Source organism: Leptinotarsa decemlineata, unplaced genomic scaffold (genome assembly GCF_025532065.1).
Source record: "Leptinotarsa decemlineata unplaced genomic scaffold, Ldec_3_MD MMD2_tig00000026_RagTag_RagTag, whole genome shotgun sequence".
Classification (NCBI taxonomy): Eukaryota; Metazoa; Arthropoda; class Insecta; order Coleoptera; family Chrysomelidae; genus Leptinotarsa; species Leptinotarsa decemlineata.
This window is the reverse complement of record NW_027412539.1, coordinates 3,224,266-3,239,077: the sequence shown is the minus strand read 5'-3', so window position 1 is coordinate 3,239,077 and position 14,812 is coordinate 3,224,266. Positions and strand designations below refer to the sequence as shown.

The 14,812-nt window shown below is 36.8% G+C and overlaps 1 protein-coding gene across 2 annotated transcripts in view; it reads left to right on the top strand.

The window, feature by feature from the left end:
- The window catches only part of prom (prominin), a 455,259-nt gene that overhangs the window by 3,660 nt on the left and 436,787 nt on the right, over positions 1-14,812 (top strand). The gene's annotated exons all lie outside the window — the stretch shown is intronic.

The window sequence follows — 14,812 nt, the reverse complement described above, 5'->3', positions numbered from 1 at the left end:
TCAGCATGCGCATAGAGCGCTCCGCTGTTCGCATTGGTGAGTCTGCTCCACAGATTGTGCTTGGCGTTGAAGTCAGCAGCAGCAATTGTGGGGGTATTTGTCGACATCAGCAATTCATCCAGTGATTCTGGGAGTAGACGATTCCGCGGAGGGTTGTAAACTAATATTGGTATATGACGACCTCTTCTCAGTTGGAGCTCAATGCCCACGGCTTCCGATGCGAGTCAATGCCGAATTGTACGTGAGGAAGATTACGTTTGACAAAAATGCCAACTCCTCCAGCACGTCCAATGCGTTCTCTGTGGTAAAAACGGTACTTTGGAATACCAAAAGGTTCATTGTGCAGGTGCGTTTCCGGCACCTGTGCAACATTGATGTTTTGTTGTATTAAAAAACTCTCTGAATATAATTTCTTGTTTGAAATACTGTTGGCATTTCAAAATACAACCTTAGGAGGAGTAGGCAATGTTGGTTGTCTAGCCATTAACAGGTTTCAGTTAGCACCTTGGTGTTCATCGTAACCATCTTTTCGAGTACGGAAAACTGAATGAAAAGTTTCTCCATCTGGTCCAGAGCGGAACAGATGTCACTAACCTTCGACGGGCGGGGACTACTGGACGCTTTGGTCGGCCTGGCGGAGGTGTTACCGCTCTTGGTCGCTCCTGCGTAGCTCATTCCCGGGTGTGTGCCAGATGCTCCGGCAGGATGCTTTCCAGGTGTGAATGCTTTTCGCGGAGAATTTTTAGCTACTTTGGTCTTCCAGCGAGCCCTGGGGAACTCAGGACAACCGCAATAGTTTGCAGTATGCACACCCTTGCAATTATGGCACTTGGGCGGATATGCTCGTGGCTTCTTGAACCCACCTGAAAGGTGTCTGCCGGCGCATTCAACGCAAATGGGAATAGCTAGACAGTTCCGTTGGCTATGCCCGAACCGCTGACATCGGTGGCACTGCCTACCAGTGTTTTTTGGTGTTGGGGCTCAACCTCAACTTTAACGTTAAGGAGATCCCGGATGTCATAAATATGCTTCTGATTTTCGTTTACTTGAACCAAAACCAGGGGCAGCGGTCGATTTCCTCGCATCATCCTGATGACGGATGATAGTTGAAAAGGTTTCTAAACCGAGGCGTCCTCGATGTCAGCGGTCTCCAGATGTTCCGGGACTCCTCTGAAGATGACTCTGATTTGCCTGTCTTCAGGTAGGGTATACGTGTGGTAGGTGGATGTTTTCCCTCACCAGTAGTTTGGACATAATCCTGTAGTTCTCGGCCAAAGAAGGCTAAACCTTGATGCCGTCAGCCATGTTTACCGCCTTGGTAAAGTTCACCTTATGGAAGGCAGCCAGCTTTGTGAATTGAACCCACTTGTCATTCTGGCGAATGACAATTGGGGGAACGCGTGTTTTTCTGGTGCTTTGGGGCACCTCAGGACGCGGAGGGATAGGGGAGCTAGTTTCCTGATCGTTGGGGTTTTCAACCTGATTCAGATTCTGGGATGGCTATTTTGGGCCACCCTATATAGTCAAAATCGATTTTTCAGACCTATTGCCGTCAACCAACATTTATTTCATGGTCACCTTTGACGAAAGATTCTGTTGTTGAGAGTTCTGACTCTGAAGTGTTGTTCTTGTCTTCATCCCGGAGTTTTGAGATCTTTTTAGCCACTTTTTTGGGCTTGTTGCCGGTATTTTCGTTTACTGAAGTGACTGGTTTAGATGGAAGAGGAGGTAACTCTTCTGTAAGGCGACGCTTTTTCTTGGCCAGTTGTTGAGGCTTGATCGTATTGTCGTCGTTGTCTCAGACTGAGCAGATAGGGTGGTTCCGCCGGAAGTATTTCTGGAGGATACATTACATGACGGGCGCTCGAGATGTTTCTTGACCCCTGGTGTAGGGCCAGAGGGGTCCCGAACTACCGCCACGGGGCTGCCCCTTAGCAGCTCTGATGGACTCAGGCCCAGGCGGTCAAGCAATGAACCAATGAAGGTAATTACTTCACCCCTGTCCCTGGCCATCAGGCTGTCAAGCAGTTCCTCCATACTGCTGTCAGAAAACTCACACCCCTTGAAATCCCAAGGGTAGGCGATGAACAGTTCCGTGAAAATGATAGTTTAAACGCACTCGCCAGAAGTCTGGAGGGTGCTTGCGCACCACAACCAACGCACTCACTAATAGGAGATATGTAACTACTGGTGAATGGCTGATCATCCACCAGAAATAGTCGTATTTGTGGAAAAAACTTCGAAATCATCGCAGCGGAAAATATAATGTATGTCAGTTTTACAGCTATCGTCAGAATAGTCGCCAAATTGCCATGAACGGATATAGCATTCAACAAGGGCAACTGACCCTAATTTCCATCGAAAAAATTATTTTCAGCGATGAGGCCCATTACTGGATGGATGAGTATGTTAACAAACAAATTTGTCGAATAACGGACGATTTCACACCACATGAAATCCAATAACGTCCAAAGCATTCCAAACAGTCAATGTTTAGTGTGGATTTTTGGCGGGCGGTGACCTCGATCTAGTTATCTTTGAGTACGACCTTGGCCAGGCCATCACTATCAACGGCGAACACTATAGGTCGATGATTACCAACTTCTCCGGCCTAAATAAGATTATCTAGACACCAACGTCTTGTGGTTTCAACAGAATGACGCTACATGCCACACATCTCATGCCAGATTTAATATTCTGCACGAGCGATTTGAGGGCATGGTCATCTCACGTGGAGGTGATGTGAACTTGCCACCAATATCGTACGATTTGACCTCGTTAGCCTTTATCTTGTGCTGTTTCCTTTAGCCTCAGGTGTACGCGAATAAGCCATAAACCACAGCGGTCCTCAAAGCCAACATAACATTTTTATTTGAATTTGAAGATAGGAAGTTCCCAATGGAAGTCCCTATATATAAATTGGTGGCATGCATATTTGAAGTTGATATTATCAATCACTGATTTGAAATTATAAATTTCTTATACAGAGTATAACTAAATAAGTGTAAAACATTTAAGGAGGTGATTTCTCATCGAGAAAAAGATAGGTTCTTTCATATAAAGAAATTTCATTGAAGCATCCCTTGTTAAGATACAGCCCCTTAAAGGGGGTACATGAAATTTGTATAACAATTTTTTTCACAAGCACTGAATAAGTTACAATATTGAAATTAACCTGACGTTTTGTACTACCGCCAGAAATTTATTTGGTTTAACCCATAGTTGTAAGGGGTGGAACACGCAACCCTTAAAACTTATTTCCAATGGAACTTTTTGTCTTATTTGTTTACCATTCAAAAATTGTGACTTTCTGAAGACGATAGAATTCACAGACGAATGTAGTTTTTCTCGAGACAAGATTATTAATTTTCATAATTACCACATATGGGCTGATTAAAACCCTCCTGCTATTGTCGAAACTAACCATCAAGAACAGTTTTCTCTCAACGCGTGGCTCGGAGTTATTGGGGATGATTTAACTGGGCCTCATTTTCTACCTCCTCGATTGAATAGTGCGGTATACGTTCAATTTTTAAGAGAAGTGCATCCAGTACTGCTGGAGAAAGGTCTTTTGGGCGTCAGAAGGAATATGTTTTTTATGCATGATGGGGCTCCCACCCATTTCGCTCAAGTAGCACGTCAGCGTTCAACTGAAACATATGCAAATCAGTGGATAGGTCGAGGAGGCCCACAGAACTGGCCCACTCGATCCCCGGATCTCAATCCTCTCGATTTTTCTATTTGGGGCCATTTACAGCATTTGGTTTATCGTACTCCTGTTCGCGATGTAGAGGACTTAAGAAACCGCATCATCGATGCGTGCAGGGTAATCAGAGAGACTCCAGGAATATTTGAGCGAATACGTGGCTCAATGCGCCGACGTCTAGACGCATGCATAATGTCTGAAGGCATGTTGAACATTTACTATGATTTCTACATGTTGTGTGTTTTGTTATTGATAAATTAGTTTTGTTTATTATCCTTCAATCGTTAAATGCAGGTACTAACTACAAAATAACAATAAATCCAGTTCGCATTTATGACGATGTATCTTTGTAGTTGTTCGTAAAATAATTTTTTGCTGCGAACTGGTTCATTTTGGGCAAAAAACCCTAGAGACATTTTTTGTTTAGAATGAAACAGGCTATTGGAAGTTAATTTTCAAATGGTAAACAAATAATTAGACAAAAAGTTACATTGGAAATAAATTTTGGGGGTTGCGTTTTCCACCCTTTACAACCATGGGGTAAACCAAATAAATTACTGTCTGAGTGTCTTTTTGGTAGTACAAAACGTCAGGTTAATTTCAATATTGTAACTTTTTCAGTGCTTGTGAAAAAAATTGTTATACAAATTTTATGTACCCCCTTCAAGGGGCTGTATCTTAACAAGGGATGCTCTAATGAAGTTTCTTTATATGAGGGATCCTATCTTTTTTTCTATAGGGAATCACCACCTTAAATATTTTACTCTTTTTCAGGTACACCCTGTATACTCCATTATTAATGCACTCATTCCACTGAACGTAGTTCATTTTACTTGAAATGAACTACGTTCTGATGTAATCTATGAACTGATATAATTTGTCTGTGTATCTTGACGCTGTATGTACACCACATTCGAACATTCTCATGTTTTATCTTAGAAGATAGTTGGAGAATCATGACCATTATTATCTGTATAATGTATGTCATGATGCAGGAGTCTGATAACTACCTCCAGAGATGGTTACACTCGGAGGGACAGTGTCAAAAAATTGCCCCCTAATCTGGGGTACTCCAGAATTCAGAAGATACCTAATTTTGTAGGGATCTATTCCGTTCACGTTGACGACCAGTTATTTTTTCTAGGAGCTGCAGGTATGCGGTAGATCAAGTTGTTCATCAAATAAATTTACTTTTTTCTCACTTTAGACCGTATCCGCGTCTAAAGTAAGTGTCTTCTTATTTTATATTTGAGTCGTTTCTTCATTTAATCTCTGATGGTTCATTCGTGTTCGAGTGAAATCGTGGAATTTCTCACCATTCCCTGTTTTTGCCGATGAACTCATTTTGGGCCATTTCTTTCAAGTGGAATTGAATAATTTCTTTTAATGATTCAGAATTGAAATACCAATTTCCAACTTCAAATATATTTTATGGAATTCCAACTCATTTTCCTCATTCACTGCAGCTTTTTTCTTGTCCAAAGCAATCAATTGAGTGGAAAGAAGTCATTTGAACTAATGTAACGTGATTTGATGACTGTGACTGTATGTCATGACCAACTCGAATAATATAACACTACTCTTTTATTCAAAACGTGTTTTCAGTATTTCTCGATGTCATACATACCTCGAATAAAAATTTTTGATTTGATTGCAATCGGGTAACATCATAATACTGAACTGAAAAAATCATATCACATTCTCTTTGAATGCGAAAAGAGGGTAATCAGATCTATTGTGACTGTTCTGTTCTTGTAGAACTATACCTTCCTATGGAAAAGAATTTGATTTTATCGTGATGAAACTTCCGGAGTGGAAATAGTTCTTTGTAATTTCCATTCCTACTTTGTTTGACATCAACGATATGAGATTCGATTCTCGAAGCGTCGTTTGTACTTCGTAATACGACACTGAATATTTTTCAGGAATTGCAAGTGTCGTCGTTTTCTTCAGTATTGATATTTTAACTGATTTTTTTGCGATAATATTCGCAACATATTGAAGGTCAAGAATTAGAATAGAATGATTATTTTTGTGTATCAACAGATTTGGTAAAGAATTGAATTATTTTCTACATTACAGTGGATTAAAGAAAACTTTATTTCTATAATATTTTTGTTTGGAGACATCTCTTAACATCCTTGCAACAATTGTAGTTTTTTCCGACGGCTGAGAATTATTTTCTTTTTCATCCTTCATTATATTCAAGCAAATTCTTTGTTGATCCAATGGTGCAAAAGATGCCATAGCCAACGTAACTACGTCATTTTAGTGAATCTGATATTTTGACACGAAATAGAGGCCAAAACCAGCATTGTTCATAACACGCGTTTCACCAATTAAGTTGGCGTCTTCAGGAGAAAAATTAAAGTATTGCAGTTCCGGTGTCAAGGGAAAGTGCTTGATTTGGACTTCAAAGGTTGCAGTTCTATCATTCACTAAATGAATTGATTTTAGTTTAGTGAATATATGTTTATTGGCTAGCTTGAAGGCGGAGTCCTTCACATATTTGTCCTGAATAATATATTTTTATGGTAGGGATTCAATTAATCAGTTATATGCATGTTTTCATTGTTTTTCACGAATTTTCATTGACAGAGCAAAGGACCAGGCACAATCATTATGGAAAATGACTGCTGATTTTCGGTATGATGAATGTCCTGATCAAAAGTCTCCACGGGCACAACGGAAAATAATGGACAGTTTTTGAGAGAAAAATTGGTCAAATTGGGAGAAAGGGGCCATGTTATTTTGCAACTTCATGCCTCTTGAATATTGTAGCATGTGCTTTAGCAATTCTTTCATGGACGTGACGTATAAGCCTCATCCGATTATCGGAAAAAAAATTATAAAACATTATGAAAACAATTGATAGCGAGAAAGTTAGTCAACGGATATGGATAAAGTTATATACAGAACGATTCAAATGATATATAGGGGGTGATATAGGGGACAATAATGGAAGTAAAATATATTGCAGAATATGTACGAATTTTTTTTTCTGATTGATTCGGCCTTTACTTGATGGAAATCCATAGTAATTTCATAAACTACACTTCACGATTTGATCTCCACAAACTTTATTTCAATCGTAAGGTGTAGTTTATGAAAAACAAATAATATACATTGAAATAATAAATAATCAATAAAACACCATATTAAAGAGTGTGTTGCACGAACTGAATGGCATTTAGTCAATGATATGAGGTTCCATCTCATTTCCATTTCAATTTTCCGCATCGATAATGTAGTCCAACGAGTCCAACATGGTCAAGTACCTGCTTATAAACAGCTAGTTCAAGAAATTTTTCTATTGATGGTAATGTATTTATAGGTCTACATTCACTGGCCTTGATTGTATTGTTAACCTTCTGAATGGAGACTATAGTACTAACTTTTAAAATATTTGGAATTTTAGAATTTTGAAGAGAAGCATTTACAAGGTTTAAAATTATATGTTTACATGTTTCAAAAATTACTTTGAGCATTTTGGAATTTAAGATCTCATGAACAATGTTTTTGGTGTCTAAGGAGTTAACAATTAGACATAATTCATTCATTGTTAATATGTGAAACTTGGAAAATTAAGATATAGATTATAATTATTGAATTTCCAATCTTGAACATTATCTATAGTATCAACAATTTGCTGAACACTAGTAATGAAGTCGTAGTTAGTCGAAGTTTACTATTTCAGTTTTATCATTAACAATATACAGCTGGTTTGTTAAGTTAAATTCTATACAGCTCGGAAAGTTTCGGCAATTCATGTCTATAAGATTTTTAAATTTTTTCCACATTAGTTGAGAGTTATTTTCATACATATCTACTCTATCAAAGAAGAATTGTTCTTTTTTCTTCTTTAATGAATTTACTATTTCATTTCTCTGTTTCTTAAATTCTTTCCATTTGACATTTCTATTCACACCAATAGTTTTAATAAAATCCTTATATATCTGATCACGTTGTTTTATTTAATTATGAATTTCGTTGTCAAATCATGAAATGTTACTTTTATAGTAACAGACTTGAATTGGTGCAACTTTATCGATAACTGATTGACAGTTATCAAGTAAATTGGAATATATGACACTAACATCTGTTGAATTCAAATCCCAATCACATGAAATTGAATCTAGTTTCATTTCATCCAAATTTCGCTCAATAAGGTTTCTATAATTTTTGATAGAAGTGCTGTAATGATATACAGGGTTCCTCATTTTAAAATCAAAAATTGATGTAATTTTCCGAAAAACCAGAAGTTGAGTTTGTTTTGAAAATATGTCAAAAAGGGCCGTCTAATGTGCATATTCAAGGTTCCCACAAATATAGCCAGAGAAACAAAATAGAAACGGGGGATATAACACGGTATATCAATTGAATCGTCTCCTATATGTATATCCATGTCCATTGCCTAACTTTCTCAGAATCTATTGTTTTCATAATGTATATAAAAATGATTTTTGATAACTCGGCTTATGGCTTTATACGTCACCCTGTAGGGTCTGCAATTATTGGCAAACGGTGCTGTAAAGACACAAGGCCCATGAAGGAATTGCTGAAGTGCATGCTACAATTTCTAAAAGGTATGAAGTTGCAAAATAACATGGCCTATTCCTTCCGTTCTACTACCAAATTCCCCATTTTGCCGACTATGAGCTATTTTTTTCTCAAAAACTGTCAATTATTCAATAATGTCATAGAGACTCTCGATCATCATACCAAAAAATCAGCAGAAGTCACCGAAAGCCATTTTCCATAAGGTTTGTGCGTGGTCCTTTGTCTGTTTCAGGAAAATGAAGTCATGAATTTATTTCGAAGATTTTTGAAAAATTATCCAGAAGAGTGCTAATGTGAAAGTTCAAGATCAATGTTTTCACCTGAAACTCAAAAACCTCAAAGTCCTTTCATATCAACACTCTCATACATCAATTTCTCTAGCATTTTTATTTGGGGTATCAGGAAGTCCACAAAAGTTTCGAAGAACTCATTACCGAAAGTGTACATATTCGGACAACTCCGAACATAATTCAGAACTCATCCAAAAATTGTTTTTCACATTCCTGATATTCACTATGATTGGGAAAGCACAAGTTGATGATGACACAAATTCTTATTTGTGTGCATACACTGGATGTTAACAATTTTACTTGGTATGAAATGTTGGATCGGAATTAATTGATTACGATCTCATGACTTCATTTACATTCAAAATTTCGCACGCAATTCATATTTTTGTTTGTTTCGATTTTTGCCTATCTTGGTCTTTATTATCTCGTTTATTGTCGATATCTGTAGACTGAGTCATATCTCGATTCCATGGGTGGTATCATCATCTTCTCAGAAAGATCTGTGTATTGGTGATACCCCATTTCTCGGATTGTACCACAAAATCTTTGGAATGATCGTTACCTACAAGAGAATTCTTGAGGAATGAAATAATCTTGGTTCTCTGAGATACATCTTTTCAATTAGATGATTTGTCAAGGAGCCAGCCAGAAAAATTATATACAAAATTGAATTTTCAATATTCAGTGTACCTACTGATCTGATGGAGATCTTGAATCGTGTGCAATTCTTAGAGGGAGCTCTAGCGTAAAACGAATTTGAGAAAAATACATTTCTAAAACAAAGCAAAAACACTGTCTCTCGACTCACGTTTCCCGCACCAAGTTAGCATCATCAGGAGATAATATAATCTGAGTATTATATCTGAGTTAGGCATATTTATATACCTCAGGTTATGATGGTGAATGACAAATATACACATTAAAAGACAAACTCAAACTACAACTAGAACACATTGTTACGTTTCAATTTAGCACTAGATCAAACTGCTCTTATGTGACCTTTCAAAACACTACCTTACCTTTTAAAATTTTTATTCAAAGGATATTAACAATGTAATTGAGTTACAAGTAGATTTTATTCATTTAACATCATAGTAATGGGAATCTTCCGTTCCATAGAAAACCATACCTGAAATGTACAAGAATAAATGTATGCTCCCTGACTAGCTGTTTGACCAGTACTTGCGCATTCTCCTATTGCCAATCGACGTTGGAGATCCGAAATTCCTCGCTAGGTTGAAATAGTTGTTATTGTTTGTTTCTCAGTTTTCTTCACCTATCATTTTTTTTCAGCCGTTGTCTGTCTTATTCCCTATACCTTTCCGAGAATATTTCTTGCATAGATTGTTATTCATCACTTCCAGAAGGTTTACTGACATATTAGAGCCATATCGCCTGAAAAACAATATTAGTTAGCTCTGGTTTCTGAATACTGTTTGATATTTTCGGTAAATATTCTGCATAAGATGAATGTTCAAATATTCGTACTGAAAAGGAAGGATGTGGCGACTTACCTTATATGTTTCTATTCCATCGCATGAATAAGGATTGGTAAATAGTTGAAAATAGGTTGGAACAATATTTTTGTAAATATTCTAATGCAAGGTTAAGAGACAGCTGTTGGTTGACATCCGCCGAACTTTCGTAGTGTCGTTCCGACGAACTACACCGAACTAGTTCTACAGTTGTTCACGGGTGAGGGATTGATCGGTTACTCAAGTTGTCAAGGGTTGTTTAAGGGTTGCATTGCTTTGAGAAGGAGTTTTGATGGGTCATGGACTTGTTGATATTGTCTCAAGTGGCTGTGGAGGAATTGATAGATTTATGATGTTGTGCACAGCGCCCCCTTGGTGCTTGTAGGGTAGGTTGGACGCACTGTGGCAACAACTGGTTAGCTGTCAGATGTGGCAGTCTCGGAGTATTCGGAAGTTGGCCTTCGATGAGCTTGGTTCGGAGTTCAAAGCGTAACATCAGACTGATTGTAGGATATATTTGGTTGTATTTGTGCCATCCTTCACGGGGATTATTTCTACAAGTCAGGATTGTATAGTGGAAGACTGATTGGTCATTTTGGTGTGGATATTTGCAGTCTGAAACTTAAGCTCTTTTGAGGATTTGTGGTGGTTACCGAACTCGTGCCAGGTGGAAGGATTTCCGAAATTAGGTATGTCTGAATCACTGTCGCATCTCTCATGTGGTCTTAGCTATGATATCACCTCTTCAATTCTACAACCTTCGTTTCTCGTCTCTAGATTCATAAGAAACAGAAGGCCCTCAGTCACTCATCAAGTCCCAGTAGGACTTCCGTGCAGAACACCGCACACGAAGAAACGTATAGAAAACCCCTTGGCCAGGGTAAGAATTTACCATTAAATGTGTTTTTGATGATTTTAGTCATTTATGATTCCATCGTTATATCTCAAATGAATATTAGTATTGAAGAGAGGTTTCAACACTCATTCAATTTTCTTGATTTTTTTTACGGGTTATATGGTTATACAGGGCACCCAATATACCAGGGGTATTGATTAGTCAAATAGTCCCTATTGAATGGGGGTTGAATCTCACCTTGTTTTTATCTGATTCTGATTGAGAATTTTCTTCCGTAGGGTTTTTTTTTTCTTCTCCTTTCCTTTTTTTTCCTTCTCCTTTCCTTTTTTTTTCTTCTCCTTTCCTTTTTTTCTTCTTCTTAAGTTTTTTTTATCTTTCTGGATCTTATGTGGTGATCCATCACTGGTCCAGCTTGTCGTGCCCTACAGGGTGATCTATCGTGGTGGTGCTACAGGGTGATCCATCTCCGCCGTACTACAGGGTGATCCATCTCAGCAGTACTACAGGGTGATCCACTTCCGTCGAACCACGGGGTAGCCTAACAACATATACCGGGTGGCCCAAAAGGAGCACGCAAGTTATAATTGATTTAATTGAAAATTTGTGATATACTGAGATATTTGCATAATTGTTGCCCTTATGTTTATTGATACCTGTTTGATATAGTGTTTGTTATTTATACCTGATTGATATAGTGATGCATTTGTGAAACGGAAATTGAGGTATTTCCGTCCTTTCACGATTGCTGATTGACACCGATGTGCCTACGCCTGAGCTCACGCGACGCAAACGAGTTTGTCTTACCATCCGATACTAGTATTTACGATTTCACCTACTCAATTTTCGTGGTAGTTTTACTCGACGTATTGTAGTTTTTTTGAGCATCGTTACTACCGTAATTTATGGCTGATTGAATTCGTGGTTATATACACCGCGCTCTGGTATTGACATCTGAACATCGCGTAGTAGTGTGAATATTGCATTGTTGTCTTAGAAGCGTTGTTGGTTAATCCATGTAAGTTAGGATTACCGAATAAATCATATTGGGGATCTTTATCTTTTATTTCCAATATTAATTGGTAAGTTATTGATATTGTGAGTTACTTAGGGTATCTGGAGGATTAAATTTACCTGGCGCCCATTAAGATCTATTTGAAATTTGCTAAGTTGTTTAACCCACTCCCGTCTCCACTGTTTAGCTTAGCCGCGGATACCCATCTGTCTTATTTGTTACCGACAGATGATTTAGTCTCCTCTTGTGGTTTGTGAAAACATTTTTCTACAAGAAAATTCCTGAGGTTGCGCTTGAAAATAAATAAAGTGTCGGAATTTTCAATGACATTAGGTAACAAATTCAATACGCGAGGAGCCAAATGATTTGGTGAGTTTTATAGGCCAGTTTGCTTTCCCCAAATGGTATGCGGAAATTGATTTTCTGTCGAGTGTCGAGATTATATCTTTTTATTCGATACGATTTTTTTTTCATTCTTGAAACCACATAAGGATAAGTGAAATATTGAAAGACAAGGTACAGTTAAAACTTCGAAACATTTGAAAGCATTTCTACAAGATTTATGAGCATTCTAGTACCAATCAAGCGAATCTAATACTTTTTTTGTGAAATGTAGACATCATTCCAAGTGCATGATATGCCGATTTCACAGAAATTTACTACATTCAGTTCAGTGATACAAAGGGCTTTCACAATACCCCTTTCTAATCAAAACCTCCGAAGTGAAATCGTAATCATTAAACAAATAGCACTTAATAATAATATACCTGTAACTGTAGTTAACAACATTACAATGGAATACCAATAAAAATCAGTAATGAAAGAACTATATTCAATTTCCACAATACCAGAACACAAATATGTCAGTATCAATTATGAAGGAAGAATCTCTTAGAATATTAAAAATTATCTTTCAAAATTCAATCTACAAACATCCTACACATCCAACGAAAATTTAGGAAACAGATTATTTAATACCAAACCCAAATCAGACAAAGAGAAGAGATCTGGACTAAAATGTGGTGAATGCCCCGCCATATATACAGGGCAAACTGGTAGAAATTCGAAACAAAAAATAGACAAAGATAATTTAAAAACCCCCCACACATGCGAAAAAGGGAAGATGATAAATTTTTTGGAATCTATGGAAATAAACAAGTCAGAGAAAAATCCCAATTCTATTATCCTCAACGAACAAAATAGTCCTCTCCTGAACCTATAACCCAGATATCAGAATTTTTTTTTGTTCATCGATATACCGCTATCAATTGAGGTTATCCCAGGTATAGACAATGTAGGTATCAAATTATATTAATGATACATATAGGCAATGTAGGTATAAATACTCAGATTTTATTGTTATCTAGTTAGTTATATAAAACTATCGTGGAAAATAGATAAAAGTGCGTATTTATAGTGTATCTTAAGTTTTCTTTCACTGAAATTCTGCAGTGATTCTGCCAATTCAGACATTCATCAATACGAGGATCTAAAAATTCTGTTTCTGTCGACTCTGCTTTTACGAAATCAGAGTTATCGTTTGCTCTAGAACTTTTAACATCACAGCTACGTCGAATACCATAACAAGGAAGTTTATCTATATATATATATATATATATATATATATATATATATATATATATATATATATATATATATATATAAATATATATATATATATATATATATATATATATATATATATATATATATATATATATATATATATATATATATATATATACAGGCTGATACACGGTGGATGGCACATTAGACGTTTCTGGTGAACCAGACAACGGATCACTTTGAAAATTTAATGGAGGGCATATTCGGACATTCTCTAGCCAACTAAAATATTTTCGACAATGCGGTGTTGCCGCTTCTAGTAGAAAGCAGTAGCAACTTTGGTTTTTCAAAAGGAACACTCTGTATATAATATTATATTTGGAATCTCCAACAATTGCCCGACAACTTTTCCTGATATTTTTCTATACCTATCTGTTACCGTTTTCGAAATAAAAATTAATTTAAATTTTTTTCTTCGAAAATGCCGATATCTTTTAGTTAAGAAGTACTATGATATCGAAATTTGGTTTGGAGTTAGGTGAGACTTGGACACTTCCCACACGTCAGCCTAATCTCCGTTATTTCAATACAGGGTGGTAAAAAAATACAGTTTTTTCGTTTGCTTGAAAAAGTTGCTGAAATTTGATAATTTCAAATGGAACACCCTATATATTATTGAAAATTCGAAAAGCTGCTAAAATTTGCTTTCTTTCTATGTATATCATACCTATACCTAACTAGTCAAGTTTCGGAGTTATGAACATTTATTTGTGAAAATGTCCCTTCAGAATGGTATTTCCATTCGGTATTTGGTAAGCAGGCCATGATTACTATTTGACAGTAGCGTTGTGACATTCACCTAATAATATCGACATTTTCGTCACTTCAGAAGTTGCAAATACCTTCAAAACGATGGAACAAAACTATTCAAACGAAGTTCTTATGAATTTGTTTATTATTTTTGGACAGTGTGACAAAATTATCAGCAGAACATGTAGAAAGTTCAATGAAATGTATCCGAATCTACCGCCAATGCACCTCAAGAAATTTATACGAATTCAGAACAATTTCAATGCATTTGGATCAACTTTAAAAGCACCAAGAAACTTGCCTCGACCCGTAACGGTAACAGATAGATATAGAGAAATATCAAGAAAAGTTGTCGGGCAATTGTTGGAGATTCCAAAAATAATATTATATACAGAGTGTTCCATTTGAAAAATCAAAGTTGCTACTGCTTTCTAATAGAAGCGGCAACACCGCATTGTCGAAAATATTTTAGTTGGCTAGAGAATGTCCGAATATGCCCTCCATTAAATTTTCGAAGTGATCCGTTGTCTGGTTCAC